The sequence below is a fragment of the Neofelis nebulosa genome, chromosome 18 (assembly GCF_028018385.1).
Source record: "Neofelis nebulosa isolate mNeoNeb1 chromosome 18, mNeoNeb1.pri, whole genome shotgun sequence".
Classification (NCBI taxonomy): Eukaryota; Metazoa; Chordata; class Mammalia; order Carnivora; family Felidae; genus Neofelis; species Neofelis nebulosa.
In genome coordinates, this window is record NC_080799.1 from 10,545,615 (window position 1) to 10,565,784 (window position 20,170).

At 58.1% G+C, this 20,170-nt stretch overlaps 1 protein-coding gene and 1 long non-coding RNA gene across 5 annotated transcripts in view; one reads left to right on the forward strand and one right to left on the reverse strand.

The window, feature by feature from the left end:
- Positions 1-20,170, reverse strand: part of LOC131500804 (uncharacterized) — a 92,328-nt gene that overhangs the window by 45,741 nt on the left and 26,417 nt on the right. The window lies entirely within an intron of this gene.
- Positions 3,534-20,170, forward strand: part of CLIP2 (CAP-Gly domain containing linker protein 2) — a 75,819-nt gene continuing 59,182 nt past the window's right edge. For 2 of the 4 annotated variants that reach the window (XM_058710271.1, XM_058710272.1), the window contains exons 1-2: positions 3,534-3,886; positions 15,503-15,602. The gene's annotated coding sequence lies outside the window, so the exon portion shown is untranslated. Of the gene's footprint in view, positions 3,887-7,540; positions 7,689-15,502; positions 15,603-20,170 lie in introns of those variants that run through there. The other 2 variants (XM_058710273.1, XM_058710274.1) reach the window with 2 other exon arrangements.

The following is a 20,170-nucleotide window of genomic DNA, read 5'->3' on the forward strand; positions in this document are numbered from 1 at the left end:
CCTTGAAATCTACTCAGTAGATAATCAGTACTCAGCAATGCCAGCTTTTTGTTCACTCGGCCAGCCTTGGTTTACCATCTGTCCTCAGGAAATCAGGGAGGCCGCCCGGACAAAGCCCCCGGAACTTGGAAACCTCCAACAGAGAGAAGCACTCCAGTCTCCACTAGCTGCTGGGCTCCTTACACTAAGGGGCTGTATCAACCCGGAGGGAGGTGCTGTGATTCTCTGGGAGGGAAGGCAAAGAAAGTCCACGTGTTTGCAAGACAGGGTGTGGCCTTCAGAGGGATGGCCTCAGCTGATATCTCCATGGTGATGTCACTCCCAGCCGGAGGCTGCCGAGACAGCATCCAAACAATCATTTTTTGTGTTTTTAGCAGAAACACAACATCCAAACAATCATCTTAACAGAAGCGGGGTGGGGTTTAAATTTCTTTTGTTAGTTAAGTAACACATGTTGATTGTAGAAAAATAACAGAAAAGGGGAGAGAAATATCTCAGAGATCCCTCTCCCCTCCAAAGCCCCAGGGTTACCAGTTTTTCCCTCTGTAGGTGACAAGGTTGAAAGTCTACCACACCCAGGGTTTTATGATGTGATTAAAAAAAAAAAAAATTGAAGTATAATTAACTTCACAGGATTATGTCAGTTTCAGGTGTATGTGACATGCATTTTTCAACCGACCTAAATATAGGACCGTTGTTACAAATTCCTAGTAGAATAAGCAATTCAGAGGTTGTAAAATATTCCATCAGGACCGATGTGGTGTTGATCCTCAAGATTCAAACAGTAAAAAGTGCAGCAGAGAGGCAGCAACCTGCTGGGCAGTCCGGCCTCTCTTGGCTCTGCCCTGGCCCCCCTCTTATTCCCAATGTGCTCTTCCTAGGAAAGCCCCCCCCCCCCCGCCACCTACTCCTCCTCCCCCCATCCCATCCTGTGGGCTGCCAGTCAGGGCCAGTGTCAGCAAGAAAATGGCCAAATCAGCGCTTTCTGGGAAGACAAAGCCCTGCCTGAGAGGTCAGCTGGGAGGGCTCTCCTCCCCTGGTCCTCACCCCCCACACCAGCCCCACCCCAGGCCTGATGCCCCGGGGCATCTTGCCCAGCTCTACCCTGTACGTCTACAGCATTCGCGTGGCTGCAGGAAGCAGCAAACCCCAATCCAAGCTCCCGGGAGAGAGAAAGTATCTTTTCTCATCTAGAACAAGCGTGGCAGCAGTAAGGGCAGAGGCCCAGGACCACCTTCGGAGCTCCACCCTCGGAGTCCGAGGCTGGGGAAGCTAGTACTCTGTGTGCACTGTTGGTCTGAATAGCACTGGGGCTGTAAGTGAGGGAGGGGCTGGGGGGTGGGGGGGCTCAGGGGTGGGTGGAAGGCAAGAGGGGGTGGCTGAACCCCGACAGGCACAGGGGAGCTCAAATGCATCACAGCAGGACCTTGTGACCTGGATAAATCCCTGCCTCTCTTCGTTATTATTATTATTATTATTCCTGCCTCTTTTTTTTTTTTTTTTTTGAAGGAGAGAGAGAGAGACAGAGCATGAGTGGGGGAGGAGCAGAGAGAGAGGAAGACACAGAATCCGAAATAGGCTCCAGGCTCAGCTGTCAGCACAGAGCCTGACGCAGGGCTCGAACCCACAAACTGCAAGACCATGACCTGAGCCGAAGTCGGACGCCCAACCAGCTGAGCCACCCAGGCGTGCCCCTCCTGCCTCTCTTTAGACCTCAGTTTATCCACCTGTGGAAGGAGGGGTCGGACTAAATGGTTTAGTTTCCAACAGGGAACCTTCTTGGTCTATTTCTGGTGGGTTGATGTCCTGGGAACTTTGGCCATTTTTCCTGGTTCCAGAAGCTGTATGTGTCAAAGAAGGGAGAAGTGCCCCCAGAATACAGGTGCCATTTGATCTGGGCCAGAAACCCACTCATTTGGGTAAATCATACTCTTTACTACACCCTGCCCCCCGCCCCCCTGATGCACTCACCCCCATCTTTTCTGAGCTCTCTACCCTAGAACCTGGGTGTACAGACCAGGTGGGGATCCAAGGGGGTCTGTGAATTGCCTGAACCTGTCTGCAAAACTCTGTGTGTACATGTATGTGCATGAATGTGTGTGTGTGTGTGTGTGTGTGTGTGTGTGTGCACACGTGTATGTGCATGTGTGTATTATACATTTCTGGGAGATCCTCCCCAGGGTTCAAAGTTTCGAAGGCTTGCGTGTCCTTAAAAGCTTGGGAAACCTCTGGCCTTGGGGCGCCTGGTGGCTCAGTGGGTTAAGCATCCAACTCTTGATTTCGGCTCAGGTCATGATCTCATGATTTGCGAGTTCAAGTCCCACACTGGGCTCTGCGCTGACAACATGGAGCCTGCTTGGGAGTCTCTCTCTCCTTCTCTCTCTGTCTCACCCCTGCTTGCACATGTGTGCTCTCTCTTTCTCAAAATAAATAAATAGACATTAAAAAAAACCCTTAAGAGGTTAACTCATTTCTCAAAGATGATGGATACCAGAGCAGTGGAGGGATGGTGGTGGTAACTGAACCAATTCATTCATTCAGGTGTCATTGTCTACCCTCGGCCAGGCACAGGCCTGGGTGCCTTAGGGGACATGAAGAAGACTGCCTGGTGCCTGCCTGTCCTCCTTGGAGTCAGTGTCACTGTGTGGACCACAACCTTCCTCAACACACCCACCTTCTCATGCTCAAGGGAAATGGAGGTGAATTTGAGCTGGGCTTTGAAAGGGAAGGATGATTTGTCAAATAGAGAAGGGGACAAGGGCATTACAGGTAGAACTAAGGGCAATGGCTCCGAGGTTAGCTTATCAAGGCCGGGGAAGGTGGCACAGAGGCACAGAGGCCAGTCACAGTGCAAACACCTATGGGTGTCGGGAGTCCGATATTTCTTGCTCCTGGGCTGCCACTTAACCTCTGCCCCCCCCCCCCCGGGGTGTGTGTGGGGGTGCTGGCAGCTGTGTCAACTCCTCTGATACCCCAGGAGACGGGTCTTACTCCGGGGAGGAGGGTGTAATATTCATCTGGGTCTTGAGTACCACTTTTTCCAATAACAAGTTGGGAGTGTATCACCAAGACCCCCGTGCCTTTCCCCCCCACCTGCCTTGGCCTCAGGACAGCTCAGTAAGACCTGGGGTTCTCAGCTCGGCTCTACCGGCTACATCATCCCCTCCTCATCAGTTCCTGTCCAGTTCAAATGTCACCTCCTCCGTGAAGCCTTCCGGGGAAGCTCCTCCCCATCTCTCCCAGCATCTCGAGTTTGCATCTCTCCCAATGGTCTGAGACAGCCTTGTGAGCCGAGCATCAACACGATTTCAACGTCGATAGGTGACCATCGCCGAGGCGGGTGTGGGCGCACCCCAGACGCCCCACAACTGACTGCCTCCGGCGGAGGACAAGGTATACGGCAGCGTTTTCCGCCCGCCCGCCCGCTTGCGGCGCGGCGCGGCGGCCGGAGAAACGCGAGGCCGCGTGAACGCGCGCCTGACCCCCGCCGCGCCAGGCCCCGCCCTCCCGCGCCCGCCCCAGCGCCGGCCCCTTTTGTTCCCTCCCGGAGCCGGGCCGCTCGCTCCGCTCCCGCTCAGCTCGGCTCGGCTCGGCTCGGCCGCGGGGCGCGCAGGCGGCGGCCGGGGCTGCTCGATCCGCGCCTCCCGCCTTCCCGCCGCCGCCGCCGCCGCCGCCGCCCGGACGCGGCTGCGGCCGCGGCCGCGGAGCGTGGCCCGGGCCCGGAGCGCGAGCGCGGAGCCCCGGCCCCGGGAGGGGCTGCGGTCGGTGGGCAGCGGCGCGCGGGGAGGGGCCGCAGCATCCTCTCCCCCCGCGGCGTCCGGGCCGGGAGCGGAGGAGGCCGGGCGCTGGGCCTCCCGCAGCGCAGCCCGCAGCCGGAGGGGCGCAGGTAGGAGCGGCCGGAGGGCCCCCGGGGGAGGGGGCTCGCCGGGCAACAAAGGAGCGAGGGATGCGGGAGGCGGCGGCGGCCCGGCCTGAGCTACAGCGGGGCGGCCGCCCGCAGGCATTGTCGGGGCGTGGGAGAGGCCGGAGGGCCGGGGGCCGGCGGGTGGGCGTGAGCGGGAGCTGCTCCCCGTGCACCCCCAACTTCCCTGTCGCCCGCAGGCGAGGAGAGGACGCTGCTGGCGTTGGGGAGGGGGGGGTGCTTCCCGGGCTGCGAGTCCCTTCGGTGAAGGCATCTCCGGCACCGTCGGCGCCCGCATCCGCAGACTGGGGTTCGGCACATCTGTTGTGGGGGCTGCCTGTCCCGGCTCTCAAGGGCAGCGCCGGGAGGCCGGACGCGCCGCAGGGCTCTCTGAGCTCCCAGGCGGTGGGGGAATGGGGGGGGGGGGGGCACAGCCCGGTGGGCGCGGCCATACAGCCCCCTTTTCCAGACCCCGGGTCTGGGAGAACACGGAGCCCCCGCCCCGCCGGCTGGGGTCGCCCGGCCGATTCCCTTTGCAAAACTTGGTCGAAGTGCATGGTGGAGGGGGTATGGGGGAGACTGGGGCGGGGCGGCATCCCGCCAGGGGTGCCCCCCCCAGGCTGGCGCTGGTAGCTGGTGAGGCAGCAGATTTTCTGCCCTCCTCACAGGGAGGGGCCATCGCCACCGAGATGCTCTGCTGGGCCTCCAGGGCGCGCCCGTTTGGGCCCTTCAGGCAGGGCTTGGGCGGGGCGGGTGCCCACTGGGCACTGCCACGTAGGCCCTGGCCCCACCCTGGGAAGGACGGACAGAGGGGGCACCTTGGGGGGGGGCGAGTCACACACCCAGCAGCGCGTTCCCAACCTTGGATACCCCGCTTCTCCAATATGAGGGGGGAGATGTCCTCACCCCTGTAAGATGCCCAAGGGAGGTTAGTGGGGGTAGCAGTGGCCTAGGGCTGCTGGCAGAGGAGGAGGAGAGTGCAGGGAACACCACGTGGGGCAAGACTCCTCACCAGTTGTAATGTAAACAATGAGCCCTTCATTCATCCAGTTGCTGTCACCTGGCCCAGCACTGCCAGGAGCTGGCAGGTACACAGAGCAGGGGCCTCGCTGCCCCCAAAGGGCACAGCCCTGCAAGTCTTGGTGGCTTGCTTGATGAGTGCCTTGGTGGGGTAGCTGGAAATACAGAGGAGGGATGCCTGGAGGATGGGGTGGAGCAGGAAGCTTGATGGGGGCACCGTGCATAAGTTTGCTGCCAGGATGCCACACAAGAGCTTCAGGCAGGAGAAGTAGTGGGGGTAAGTGCTTGGAGTCCTAAAAGGAGGCCTCGTGGCTGATGGGAAGGAGGAACAGTAAAACATTTAGGTGATTGGGGCATGGGGTTTGAGGGAAGGGATTGTTCTGTCTCTTCTACTTTTTAAACAAAATTTTCTTAATGTTTATTTATTTTTAAATGTTTTTATTTATTTTTGAGACAGAGAGAGAGAGAGCATGAGGAGGGGGGGGCAGAGAGAGAGGGAGACAGAATCCGAAGCAGGCTCCAGGCTCTGAGCTGTCGGCACAGAGCCTGATGCGGGGCTCGAACTCACGGACCGTGAGATCGTGACCTGAGCTGAAGTCGGACGCTTAACCGATGGAACCACCCAGGCGCCCCTAATGCTTATTTATTTTTGAGAGAGAGAGGAGAGAGAGACAGAGCGCAAGCAGGGGAGGGGCAGAGAGAGAGGAAGACACAGAATCGAAAGCAGGCTTCAGGTTCTGAGCGGTCAGCACAGAGCCCAATGTGGGGCTCGAACTCACGAGCTGTGAGATCATGACCTGAGCCGAAGTCGGCAGCTCAACCGACTGAGCCACCCAGGTGCCCCTGTCCCTTCTACTTTTGCACATGGAGGGGCGGGGGGGCATGGAGGGGGTGGCCAGGCACCTTCCTCCAGGGGCTGTAAGCCCAGATTGCGCTGGCACCCGCAGTGTCTGGCCCAGGAGAGACGTTGGGGTATGGGCTCCGGGTCAGGTGGAGTGGGGAGGGTTGGAGTGGAGCTTCAAAGGCAGGGACCTTGCAGAGGGAACCTGGGAAGAGCCTCGGCTCACATGCTTTTGCACCAGCAAGCTTCTAGGTGCACCCGGCAGGCTGGGAAGGTGCTCTCTGGAATTCTGCACCCAGAGCTCAAACTCCCAAGGAGGGCGACCCACCCACAGAGGTACCAACCCCCCTGCAGTATCTGCTGCCTGATTTGGCGGGTAAGCGTTTGGATGCTGGCACCTGACAGCCTGGGTTCAGATTCCAGCTCTGTTCCTTCCTAGCTGTGTGACCTCTGACAAGTCACTGCACCTCTGTGCCTCAGTTTCCCTGTCTATAAAGTGAGGGTGCTTATGGTATCCACCTTTTAGGGTTGTTGTGAGAATTGGACGGATGGATGTGTGTGAAGTGCGTGCACTGTGACAGGGCTGGTGACCAGTGTTCATCGCTGCTCTACCCACATAGCTCCCTTCCACACACACGTGGCTCGTCCCGTCCCCCAGCTTGTGTCCTTGCTGGGGCAGCCGCGCCTGCCTGTTGGCCGCTCACCGCGGCCTCCTCCCAGAGCTGCCCCCTCCATTCTGGTCCTTGACGTGGGGGACAGTTCCCTCCTGGTGTCCCCTCCCTGGGCCCACCACCCTGAAGGTTGACCCTGCCCTCCTGATGCCCTCTCCCCGCACCTCTGCTTCCGTGCTCAGAGGAGGGGCCAGCGGCCTTCCTGACCCTGCTGGTTCCTTGCCAGCCTCGTCTAAGCGGCGGTGACAAAATACCACTGACCAGGTGGCTTATACCCAGCAGAAATCGATTTCTCACGGTTCTGGAGTCTGGAAGTCCAAGATCAGGGTGCCAGCATGTTCCAGGGGAGCCCCTCTTCCGGGTCGCACACTTCCTGTATTCACACACGGCAGAAGGGGCTGCGGAACGGTCCGGGGTCCCTTTTATGAGGCCACTGATCCTGTCCTGGAGGGCCCCTCCCTCCTGACCCTGTCACCTCCCAAGGCCCCTGGCCTCCTGACAGTGTCACCTCACGTTGGGGCTTAGGTTTCAACATATGAATGTGGAGGTTGGGGGGGGGGGTTGTCACAAACTTTCAGACCATACCACCTGCCTGATGGCTCTTGGGGGGGATGGGGAACCCCAGCTTTCGTGTAGGTTTTTAATAAAACGACACATACCGAGGGCTTACTCTGTGCCAGGAACCGTCGGCGAGCTCTCTAAATGCGTGTTTCCGTTTGTGGATACCTTCACGACGCTGCCTGCATTTTACAGATGAGGACGTCGGGGCACAGAGACGTTTCCCTGTTGGCCTTTCGTGCCACGCTACCACGTGCGTTTCACTAAAGCCTGGTTTGGGCCGTGCCTTCCTCAGACACCACCCCGGTTGCCCAAGTGCAAAGTCCAAGCCCTGTCTGGCTCCCGCCCCCCAGCTGGCTGTGCCTTGGCTTCGCGGGGCCGGCTCTCCCCACCCTCCCACGCTGGCCTTACCCAGACGTGTCTCAGCCTTAATGAGCTGGGAGCGGTGGGCGTGGCTTGGTGAGCAGGGAGGGCCCTGACCCACGTCTTCGGGATTATTTTCTTACAGGGGAACAGGAAGCTTCTCCAATTAGGTTAAGTGAAAGGAGAGTTAGGAGGGAGAGGAAACTTCTGCAGCAAACAGTTGCAGGCCGCCCGGCTCCCCCAGGACCTGGGATGCTGGCAGACGGCCCCTCCTCTGGTTTTCCTCTTTTCTGGACTGCGGTTTCATTTTCTCTGCCTCTCATCTTCTCTCCTGGTAGGCTGTGTCTCTCTGGGTTGCTGATGTGACTGCCCTGAATGGGGGCTTTAGCTTGAGGCCACAGGACCTCCTGTGGGCACTCCCCTCAGTCTTGGGGCGCTCCAGAGACCAACCCGGCCCGGCTTGGGCGCCCAGCTGGTGGGCGGCAGGCCATGTGATCTCTGGGGGTGGGGGCGGGGAAACGGTGCCGGGCACCAACTACAGTGTCAGCCGCTGGAGGATGCCCACGTGGTGTGTGCTGGGGGAGGACGGGTGAGCGGGGCATTGCTTGCCTGGAAAACTGGATCTGACGGGAGAGGCGGACCCAGAGCCAGTTAACTGCGGTCTCCACTGCGGTCTCCACCTCTAGGCAGCGGCATTTCTTGGGAGTAGCTGGAGTGGCCCAGCCTGGCCGGCGTGGGGACCGAGGGTGCCCTCCCCACCCCCAGCCCTGGCTCAGGAGCAGATGAGGCTCCTCCCTTCAGGACCTGGAGACCTGGGCCACCCCACTGCCCACCCTGTCCCACCACCCCCTTCCAGGGCTGCCAAGGGTCGGTGCACAGAAACAGGAATACAAAACTCAGGATCTCAGAGGAAATGCTTGAAAACGACAATGAAGTGTGTCCCTTCTGAATAGAAAGCAGATGGGACGCCTGGGTGTCTCCGTTGGTTAAGCGGCCAACCTCAGCTCAGGTCACGATCTCACGGTCCGTGGGTTCAAGCCCCTCGTCAGGCTCTGTGCTGACGGCTCGGAGCCTGGAGTTTGCTTCGGATTCTGTGTCTCCCTCTCTGTCTCTCTCTGCCCCTCCTCCACTTGTGCTCGGTCTCTCTCTCTCTTTCAAAATAATAAATAAGCATTTAAAAAAATAAATAGAAAGCAGAGCGTGTCAGGTGGTTTTTATCAACAAGGTGTAAATTCAGGCCCTTGTCCACCTAATGCTTCTGTCTTCCCTGGGCAGCTCTTGGTACATCCCTGGAATCTGCCTTTGACTCTGCCCAGGAAAACACCTGCTCTGTACACATCCCTTTTCACCCTCGTGGCCTCTTTGCCACGAGGGGGTGGACTTTCAGGCTCACAAGGAGTCCCTGTTTTTCCAGCCTGGAGTTCTCAGCCTAAAGCCCACCACTCGTGTGGTCCCTGAGTCACTTGTGGTCCCACAAGTGTGTCACCCTAAGTCAAGTGTGAAGCTGGACGCTGCCACGAGGGAGGGAGCAGCATTTGGCGCCCGGGGATGTTTTGCTGCCTTGTGTCCTCATTCTGCTCAGGCTGTTCCCTTTTCTACTGTGGACTGTTCCTTGCATAAATTCGTTGGTTCTCCGACACAGCTCACACTTCAGTTTCTGTGCCAGGGGTTGTGCCCAGTCCCGGGAGCTCAGGGCGGAGGAGGGGAGACATCCGAGAGGGTCTTGTGTGTTCTTTGTGTGACTCCAGGAAGGGCTGGAGATGATTCGCAAAGGTAAACGCCCCATAACGAGATGAAAATGACCGGGGTAAACAGCAAAGCCGGGGTGGCAAAAATCAAACGAAGCTGGAGGGGCTGCCGTACCTTCCGTGGTAGGTAACTTGCCTCTGAGCTTTCTAGTAGCCTGATCTGAGGGCGAGGCAGGTATTTTGAGTGGTTGTATTGTCACCTCGCTCCTGTGAGCCCTGCTGTATATACCACTAAAGCCTAAGGGTCGGGCTGCCAGCCGTTGTGGTCCTGGTATGGCCCTTGGTCCAGAAGGTAGAGGGTGAGAGCGGCTGCCTTCTGATCTTCCTTTCTTTAAATTTTTTTTTAAAGTTTATTTATTTGTCTTGAAAGAGACCGACAGCGTGAGCAGGGGAGGGACAGAGAGAGAGGGAGAGAGAGAGAGAGAGAAAATCCCAAGCAGGCTCCATCCCATCAGCACACAGCCCAATGTGGGGCTCAAACTCATGAAACCCCGAGATCATGACGAGATGAAACCAAGAGTCGGACACTTAACCGACTGAGCCACCTAGGCGCCCCTCTGTCTTTAAATTTTTAAAAGATATTTGTTTATTTTTGAGAGAAATTGAGAGAGAGAACAAGCGAGTGTGAGTGGAGGAGGGGCAAAGAAAGACGGAGATCCAGAATCCGAAGCAGGCTCCAGGCTCTGAGCTGTCAGCACAGAGCCCGACTTGGGGCGTGAACTCACGAACCATGAGATTATGACCTGAGCCAAAGTTGGATGCTTAACCGACTGAGCCACCCAGGTGACTCTGCCTTCTGATCTTTCTAAGCCTCCTCCTGGAGGGTCCCTGTGGATCGCTGAGAGCCAGGGTTCCTGCTCACAGCCAGCCTGTTCACTGGGGTCTGCCTGGCCCCAGGGGTGCGTGAGAGCTGATGAGCTAGGAGTCACGCTGGCTCCTGCCCAAGAATCCCCATCTCCCGAGGAGGCGTGGGGGACATGATGCAGGGAGTGCACCCAGTCGGCCCCAGGAGTTGGCTGGAGGATAGAAGAAGGGTGAAGGCGTCTGGCAGAATGAGCGACAGGGGGAGGGGTCTTAGGGAGCAATGAGAAACTCAAGGAAGCTGGAACGAAGGGTGGTGGTGGACAGGGTTCCCAGGAAATGAGGCCAGAGGCAGGCAGGGCCTAGGCTAGTGGGCAGAGAGACCACAGGCCATGGCCTTGGCACCCAGGGCTGGGGGGTGTCCTCCTGGCCTCGTCCTTGAAACCTCTGCCCTGTCCCCCCCAACCTGGGTGCCAGGAGGAGAGTTGGTCTTGATTCTGAGGAAGTCAACAAAGGAAGTCAAGAAGGGTGGTTAAGAACTCAGGCTGTGTGGCCAGAGGGCCCGAGTTCGAATTCCACGTCTACTATTGGATCAGTTGTGTCACGCTAAGCAAACGATTGACCACTCCAGGCCTCAGTTTCCCACTAGTAAAGTGGATGGAATTCATAACAGGGCTGTTGCAGAGGTTACATGAGGTAGTATTTATAAAGCACTTGGGCCGGCGTGTGGAGCAGAACAGATATTGTGGGTCTGTGTCTCCTTAGGCTGGAACAGCTCAGCAGAAGAGGGGGGGGGGCCCATCCCACCTGGACCCCCTGCACCAGGTGCACCCACACAGGCTCTGAGCCCAGCACAGTGAAGAATCAAGCTCTGTGACAGAGAGTGGTGTGGACATGGGGTCACCCTTCCAGCCCTGAGTGGGGGGGCGGTGCTCAACATAGTTGGTTAGTGTTGTTATGGACAGTAATAGTAGCTGTGTGAGTTTGGGAGAGCCTCGCGGGGCAGCGGTGCCACCAGGAGCAGATACCTGCTCTGAGAACAGGTCTTGGTCTCTGCTCGATCTCCTCCGGTGATGGGGGGCTCCCTGCCTGCCTCTTTGTTCGTTGGACCCAAATGTGGTTAGTTTAGCATCCGCTCTGTGCCCGATGCTAATTGTTGGGAACCTTCTGCCCTTCCCAGAGCTGGCTCCAAGCCGGCCAGTGAGTGCGGCTGCGGTGTGTGAACAAGCTGCCATGGATGTGGAGACGAAGAGGGTGGTAGCGGAGGGAGGGCGTTTCCACGCGTGCGTGTTTCCTTCCTTCATTCGCGTGCTCCTTAGGCGTTTTGAGCTGCTGCCTGTGCTGGGCGCTGTCCTAGGTACCGAGAGCTCAGCAATGGATACGATCTGCAAAGAATGTGCCCTCTTAAAGCTGCTGTCAGCTAGATGTGAGGCAGTTTGCCAGCGGATGAGAGGACCAGCATTAGGCAGAAGGAACAGTGTTTGCAAAGGCCTGGGGATGTGGTAGGATGGGTGTGGGTGTGGGTGGGCGTCTGTGGCATGCAGGCAGCTTTTGGTGGCTGGGGGTGGTGGCTGCCTTTCTGGAAGCACTAAAACACCAGGAGGGCTTCTTAGTGACTGACCTCACCCCTGGGGCCACCAGGTTCTGCTCCTCCTCCGCCCATCCCGTCCCATCACCCACCCACAGCCCTCGGTTGCCCTTTGTCCTTCAGAGGTTTAGGTGGTGCCCCTGGCCCCCTGGCTGGTTCATGCGCTCTCCAGGCTGCCTCGTGGGCCCTGGATTGCATACTGTCCCCACAGGCCCAGACCTCAGGGGGGCTCAGCCTCCTCCCTGCAGGGCAAGGCTCGAGAGAGGATGCTGGGGTGCTGACTTGGCACGCCTTGTTCAGGGAGGAAGGTTGGTGTTCGGGAAGGTCGTGCAGTGAGCACGGCACCGGGGTGCTTGACGTCCATGGGGCTTGGGCCTGCCCGCAGGGAGCTCGCAGAACCACGGGGAGCCAGATGCCCCGTGGGTCCCCATGGTTAGGCACCACCGCCCGGGGCTGTCTGGTAGGCGGGAAGGACCCAGAGGGGCTGGGACCACCCCTGCTTCCTCCACTTCCGCTGCCACCCACCCCCAGCCCAGGTAATTAAAAAGAATTTTAGGGGCGCCTGGGTGGCTCGGTCGGTTAAGCATCCGACTTCGGCTCAGGTCACGATCTCACGGTCCGGTCCGTGAGTTCGAGCCCCGCGTCGGGCTCTGTGCTGACTGCTCAGAGCCTGGAGCCTGCTTCCGATTCTGTGTCTCCCTCTCTCTCTGACCCTCCCCCGTTCATGTTCTGTCTCTCTCTGTCTCAAAATAAATAAACGTTAAAAAAAAGTAAAAAAGAAAAAAAAGAATTTTAAAGCCTTTTTATTGAAATACAGTATCCATGCAGAAAAGTGTGCATGACATAAGCATACTTGGTGAAGTTTCCAAACTGAAATCCTTGTATAATGAGACCCTGCTGGCTCCCCAGAACCCCTCCTGTTGTCCTTCCGGTTAGTACCCCTGACCCAAGGGGGACCCCTTCCCTGATTTTTTTTTTATGTTTATGTATTTATTTTTGAGAGAGAGTGCTAGTGGGGGAGGGGCAGAGAGAGAGGGAGAGAGAGAATCCCAAGCAGGCCCCACACTGTCAGCACAGAGCCCGATGTGGGGCTCGAACCCACGATCGAGTGAGATGATGACCTGAGTGGAAATCAAGAACCATATACTTAACTGACTGAGCCACCCAGGAGCCCCCCCTGGTTTTTTATATCATCAGTAATGATTGTCCACTGACTTCATTTTTATTTATTTGTTCGTTTATATTTATGTACGTATTTAAAGTTTATTTTGGGGTGCCCAGGTGGCTCAGTCAGTTAAGCATTTGACTTTGGCTCAGGTGATGATCTCACAGTTGGTGGGTTCGAGCCCCGCATCAGGCTCTGTGCCGACAGCTCGGAGCCTGGAGCCTGCTTCGGATTCTGTGTCTCCCTCTCTCTCTGCCCCTCCCCCGCTCACACTTTGCCTCTCCCTCTCTCAAAAATAAATAAACATTAAAAAAATTAAAAAAAATAACACACAAGTGTATAATCACAGAGCTCAGACACGTGGTTGCATAGAGTTGTAGTTCATTCATTTGCATTGCTGTATTTTCTTCCATTGCAGGAAGAGAGCCTGCCTTAGTTACTCCTTCTCACGGGGTTGGATATTTGGGTTACTTTCAGTTTAGGAGCATTAGGAACAGTCTGTCTTTGGGGCGCTTATGTCCGCATTCCTTTTGGGGGCGTGCCTAGGAGTGGAGTCTCTGGGTCGCGATCAGGGTTAGTAGGTGAGATCAAACTGGTTTCCAAATCGCTTAGCAGTTGACTCTCATCTCGGCAGTGGGCGAGCGGTCTGGACATTCTGCAGCCTCGCCCACCCCTCGTGTCTGCTTTACTTTCTGCGTTCCGGTGAATATGACGTTAGCCAGACGAGCAACAAAGGAGAATGTCTTTCCATAGGTTTGCTGGTCTTTTAAATACCCTCTTTTCATGTAGTGCTCCTTGAGGTGTCTTGCTGATCTTTCCAACTTGATTTGTTGGACTTCTCTCTGCATTCTGAATATGAATCATTCTTGGAATGTAGGGCTTGCAAATGTTTTCCCCCTTCTGTGGCTCGTTCCTCACACAACACTGTCTCTCTGTCTCTCAGTGGTATCATTTGATGTACAGAAACTCTTAATCTTTTTTTTTTTTTAATTAAAAAAAATATGTATTTAAGGGTGCCCAGGTGGCTCAGTCAGTTAAGCCTCCGACTTGGGCTCAGGTCATGATCTCGCGGTTTGTGAGTTCGAGCCCCGTGTGGGGCTCTGTGCTGACAGCTCAGAGCCTAGAGTCTGCTTCAGATTCTGTGTCTCCATCTTTCGCTACCCCTCCCCTGCTCACACTCTCTCAAAAATAAACAAAAAACATTAAAAAAATTTGTTTTATTTTGAGACAGAGAGAGGGAGAGAGAGAATCCCAAGCAGGCTCTGTGCTGTCAGCGCAGAGCCCGATGTGGGGCTTGATCCCACAGACCATGAGCTCATGACCTGAGCCGAAATCAAGAGTCAGACACTTACCTGAGCCACCAGGTGCCCCCAAAAGCTCTTAATCTGGTCCAATTTATCCGTCCTTTCCCTGTCTTCTGGTACTTCCTGTGTCCTGTTAAGAAATCTTTGCATGTCTCAGTCTTTATTCATGTCTCTTAAATACTGTATTGTTTTGCCTTTCACAGTTAGACCTGCTGTCCCTCTGGGATTGGTTTTCGTGTATGACGTGAAGTAAACATACTTGTCTCCCTTTGCTGCCCTGACAAATGACCACAAACACAGTGGCCCTCAAACAGCACAGATGTATTATTTTGGATTTATGGAGGCTAGAAGTCTGAAATGGATCTCTCCCGGCTAAAATCAGGATGTCAGCAGGGCCGTGTTCCTTTTAGAGGCTCGGGGAAGAATCTGTTTCTTGCCCTTCTCCAGCTCCTAGAGGCTGCCCGCATTCTTTGCCTGGTGGCCCCTTCCTCCATCTTCAAAGCTACCAATGTCACCCTGAGTTGTTGGCACGCTGCCATTCCCGTGATTCTGTCCCTCCTGCCTCCCTCTTGCACTTGTAAGGACGCTTGTGATCACATTGGGCCTGCCTGGATAATCCAGAATAATCTTCCCATCTGGAGGTCGGCTGACTAGCATCCTTAAATTCCATCTACAACCTCAGTTTCCCTTTGCCATGTGTAAGCTAACATCGTTAACACATTCCAGGGATGGGGACATGAAAATCGTTGGCGGGGGGCCATTGTTCTATCAACCACGGGTGGGTCATGATTTGTTTTTCCCCATGTGGTTATGGGGACCCAGAACCACTTGTTGTAAAGATCATCCTTGGCTCAGGGGTATTTTTTAAGTTGCTTGTGCAGATTGTAACCCTAGGGAGGAGGCCCGGCTGGCTGGGTTAGGGAGGAGACCCCGGGTGTTGGGGTGTTTCCTGGCCTACGTGTGTTGGATGTAGTTGCAGCGAAAAGAGACTGGGTCAGGACACTGGCCTGGGAGACAGGACGCAGGAGCGCTTTCCTGCCTCTTCTGCCTAGATTGCTAGGTGACCTCAGCAGGCCCCTTCCCTCCCTCAGCCTCTGACCGCTTCTGGTCTCAGGGACCCCCCTGCCCAGCACACGTTTTCGGTCACTTGGACGCTTGAATCTCACCGTCCTGTTCACTTGCTCTGTGATCATCAGCCTGGGCCTCGGTTTCCCATTCTGTGAAATGGGAATAAAGGTGGGTCATAGGGCAACTTGAGTTATGTTGTTCCCAAGCCCTTCTCCTTGGGCCTGGCCGGGACCTCATCCAGCAGAACCAGGCTGGGTCAGTGGCAGGAGGGCCCCAGCTGTCCAGTCGCTGGGGCCGTGAGTGGCCCACAGTCAGGAGTGGGCTCTCGGGACCATGGTTGTCCTCTGGTTCTGAACGTGCCAACTGTGTGTGTGTGTGTGTGTGTGTGTGTGTGTGCGTGCGTGTGTGCGCGTGTGCGCGTGTGTGTATAAGGCCAGGAAGTATATTGACATTGGTGTCCCTTCCCCTCCCCAGACCCGACACAGCCCTGGTCCCCTCTGCTCTGCCGAGGACAGCATCTGAACCACCGCCAAGCCTGAGGGACGATGGCCGCGCTCCAGTGTGTGCAGCTCAGGTGAGACTGACAGGCCGGTCACTCCCAGGGCTCCGTAGTCACCCCGGGCCACGGGCAGGACAGGGAAGATGCCAGCTTACAAACTGGGATCTACAGCCCTGAGCTCAGAGGCCGAGAGGTGCAAGGATGGTGAGCACGGGAGCCCCGTCTTCTGGATGGACTTGGCCCTGCTCGTCTCGCAGCCTCAGGCGCCGGAGAAGCTGGGGTCATCTGGGGCCCCGGGGCTGTCCCCTGCTCCGCCCCGCGGGTGCCCCGCCCTCCGCGTCCATGCGGTCTTCCCAGCTTCGGCCTGCGCCTCCCGAAGCCCCGTTGGCTGGTGGAGCCTGGGTTCCGGCTCCAGCTCTGCTGTGAGGCTCGGGCGGGTCCCTTCCCCGGGCCGGTTCTGGATGGCTGCCAGGCTCCTCGTACTCCCAGGGTGACCCCGCACCCTAAGCAAGGCCCATCACCACCCTCTCCCGCGTTGGTCAGCGGCCATATGCGTGCCGGGCTTGCACCGCCTGGACTGGCTCCAGCGTCCTCTGGGGCCTCGCTGACCGGGTGGGAGCGGAGGGTGGGTGTGGAGGCACAGGCACAGGCCGACGGGTGCCACGTCCCCGGCCATCCCGGGCCCGCCCGAGGGGCGGCTGGCACGGGGCTCCGGGCTTTGGCTTTCACCTCAAGCTGGCAGGACTCACAGGGAGGGGGGCCTGTCTCAGCCCCACCCTGCTCTGGGCTCCCTCCCACGAGGGGATTCTAGCCTCACCGCCGGTCAAATGCAGGCAGAGTGAGCCCCCCTTCCAAGCAGGATGGGACAAGCAGCGAGTGCCAGCTGGGAGTAGGCCTGTGCGGACAGTGGTCACGCCCGTCTGCTAGGTTCAGGGGTTGGGGAGGCACTGGGTTTCCAGTGCAGGCGTGAATGCTGGGGTGCCTGCTGGGGCGGGGTTTGGTGAGCCTTGGCCTGGTAGTTGGCCCCCCTGGGGGTCACTGTCTGGTTCCTCAGGGCAGGTGTATACGACGAGGGGAAGGACTCTTCTGTCTTGAAAAAGAAATTTTAATTAAAAAAAAAAATGGCTATGAAATATTTTAGGCACTCAACAAACAAAAAAAAGAAAAACGGGGCACCTGGGTGGCTCAGTCGGCTGAGCGTCCGACTTCGGCTCAGGTCACGATCTCACGGTCTGTGGGTTCGAGCCCCGCGTCGGGCTCTGTGCTGACAGCTCGGAGCCTGGAGCCTGCTTCGGATTCTGTGTCTCCCTCTCTCTCTGCCCCTCCCCTGCTCATGCTCTGTCTCTCCCTCTCTCTCAAAAATAAACATAAAAGAGAAAAGGACCTGACAGAATATGATGAACGCCCATGTACAGTCTGTAGGACTCAAGAAACAAATCTTATAAATAGAAATAAAGCCCCAGTTACCCCCGCCCCAGCCCTGTCTCCACCCCACACGCTGGCTGCTGCATGGAGCCCCGTGATGTATGCCCAGCAGGTGCCTCCCGGGCCACGCCTCGCCGCCCCTGTTTGGGCTCCGCGCCCACCGGCCCCTGCTCCCCGCTTGCCAACTCTTGGTATCACCTGGCTTTTTGGCTTTTTGCCCATCTGATTGGGCGGGAAATGGGATCTCCTCGTGGCTCGGACTTGCATTTCCCTGCTGACTGGGAGGCCCGGTGGCTGTCCGGTCGCGTCCTCTCCTCGAAGGCTTCCTCGTCTTACCTGTCGGCTGTTCTTACCTGTCTGTCTGGGGTGCCCTCACGTCATCCTCCGTCACGTCACGTACTGGTGGGTGCTCCCAGCTTGTGAGGTTCCTTGGCCTTGGCCGTCCCCGGCGACTCTCCCAAGGGTCCCATCACTCTGCCCCTTGCTGCCCCTCCCCAGGGTCCCTCGGGGACCTCACGCCAGCCCCCGCCTCCTCCCAGGTCCCTCCCAGTGGGACCCTGGGTGCTCCCTCTGCACCCACACTGTTTGCCACCAAATGCTGCTCGGCACCTCTCCCCTCTCTGTCCCCTCCAGCCCCCGCCTCTGCGCAATTCAGGCTGCATTGTCGTGTCCCTTATGTATCCCAGCAGCCCCCGGGACAGTGGCCTCCCCTCCCTCGCTCCCCCCAGTGTCCTCATCCCCTCCCGAGCGGTCTTGCCAGTGTGCACATCTGATGTGTCGCACCCCTTGTTTGACATCCTCCGTGGACCTTCATCCATTGAGGCTGATGCCCGTGTGTGGCTGGGAGACCCCGCTGTCCCTCCCAGTCTCTGGATTAACGCCCCCGCCACGCACACGCGCACACGCGCACACGCACACACTTTAGCCAGTAAATCTCCAGCTGTTTGGCTGACCTGCAGAGCATGGCCTGCTCCTTGAGGTTCCCCTGCCTGGCCCCTGGTGTGCTGGGCTCCCTATTACAGAGCTTTCCCTTCCCGCCCCCAGGGTGTCGCTGCTGCGGCCTAAGCCTTAGGGCTTGCGGTGAGTGGTCAGGGGCCACACGAAGTTCATCTGTGGGTGCCACATTGCCCGGCACTCAGATCACAGGGTCAGGAGAGGAGGGGGGAGTGTGGGCACCCTGGCTGCTGACAGCTGAGGCAGGAGGAAGGGGAGGAGGGGGAATCACCCAGAAGAGCCACCGCTGTCATTGGGGGTGGCAGGCCCGGACCTGAAGGCTGAGCTTTGGCCAGCAGCCCAGAGTGGTCTTGCCAGAGTGCCTCCCTCCAGAGGCCCCGGGTGTGAGTGGCGGCCGGGTCTCCGGAGCCGGATTCCTGGTGCCGGCCTCTTGCACGCCGCCCCGGGCATGGGCTTTCCACTGCCCTATTTGGCACCTTCCCCCATTCTGTCGGGGCCACACCCTGGGCCTCCGATTGGCGGAAAGTTCTTGGGCCTCGTCCCCACTCAGACTGCGGCCCGCCCACCCCCTTGCAGCTGAAATGGAAACCCTGAAATGCAGCCCGGGTTTGTCTTCGGTAAATGGCGACTGAGGGCGGCACAAAGGGGGCCTGTTGGTCTGAATGCCGCCCGCCCTCCTCCGCCCCTCCCGCGCCCGCCTTGTCTGGGCCCTGAGTCCCTGGGGGAGGCGACGTGTGCACCCCGGGCCTCCCGAGATCTCAATAGAGAGCGGTTGTAGTGGCAGCTGCCCTTTCCCGGCGGCTCCCGTGTGCCAGGCACCGGGCGACACCTGTAGGGCGTGTTCGGACTTGCTCATCTGTGCCCCCCACGGGGCAGCGGTGCCTTCACCCCGTCTTATGGATGATGCAAGAGCCTCACGCCGGGCCAAGGACCCACAGCCACGCGTGGTGGGTTGGGGTTTGGACCCACATCGCCTTAAGCCTGTTCCCTCCTGTCTCCCAGGCCTGCCCCGCCCCCCACAGTGTGGCCAGAAGCCAATTTATCCCCAGGTCCCAGCTTTTCCCAAGAAAGCCCTTCCTTCCTCTATCCCATGAGGAGGGCTGAGTCACAAAGGGGTGATTGGCCCCAGGCTCCTCCCCTTCTTCCTGTTCACCATGTGTTCTCTCCTCCCCTCTCCCCTTCGCGCCCCCCCCCCCCCCCGCCCGGCTCTGGAGACCCTGGGGGGTGGGGGGGGTGGCTGCCGGCCTGTCCTCCCTGGCCGTCCCCGCGTCACCACCCAGCACTGGTGGCGGGACCAAGCGAATGCAGCCGGCTCCTCTGGTTTCCTTTGTCGGCAAGGCAGCGAGGCCACGGGTCTCACAAAAGCTAGCCCGGGCCCAGGGAGGCAGAGGTGGGCCAGCCCCGGGTCTGGTTCCAGCACAGCCTCTGAGCGGCAGGTGACTTTGGGTGAGTCCCTGAACTCTTCTGAGCTTCCAGCGCTCCTCCCGCGAGACGGCTCCTGGCTCATCAGGGCTTGGGAGGAGTAACAAGGCCACATTCCTTCGAGGCCTGGCAGGCACATTTCTGCATCCTGGAGGCTGCTGGGATCGTCAGGGTCCGGGAGGGAGGAGGGCAACTGTGGGAGCCTCTGGAAGCCTCCCCTGGGAGGAGCGTGCTGGGGATTTGCGGCCTCGGGGGCCTTTGTCCTCTGGGCAATGGCAGGTGTGCATTCACACGAGGTTTCTGGATCATTGGCTCTGTGCCAGGCCCGGTACTGGGACTGAGTCCTCAGAGAAGTTGTGGCCTCGCCTGGGGTTGCCCATGGGCTCCCAGGAGGCGAGATGAAGATAAACGAGAACAGTATCATCTCTCCTCGGCTCAGCGTGCAGTCCTGAGGTCTCTGTGAACCAAAGGTTCTGGGAGACTTCCTGGAGGAGGTGGCATTGGGCTAGGTACAGGGGAAGGGAGGCAGGTGGGAGAAAAGTCAGAGTGGGGTCTGGGAGGTGAGAAAGTGTCAGGTGGGTGGTGAGGGAATGCAGGGTCATCAGTGGCAGGTGCTGGGGACACCGTCTTAATGCCTGGGCCTTGCCTCAAAGGGCGTGCTGGCCAGCGGGCAAGTCAGACGGGCCACGTAAAAAGCCACAGCATCAGACTGTCAGCTGGGCTGCTCACCACAAGCCACTGAGTCCTACGTGCTGAGGAGGTGAGGGGGGCCTCCTAGGTCTGTCATCCCCTTGGGCCAGTGTCATTCATTCTTTCAACAGTGATCTATTGAGCACCTGTAT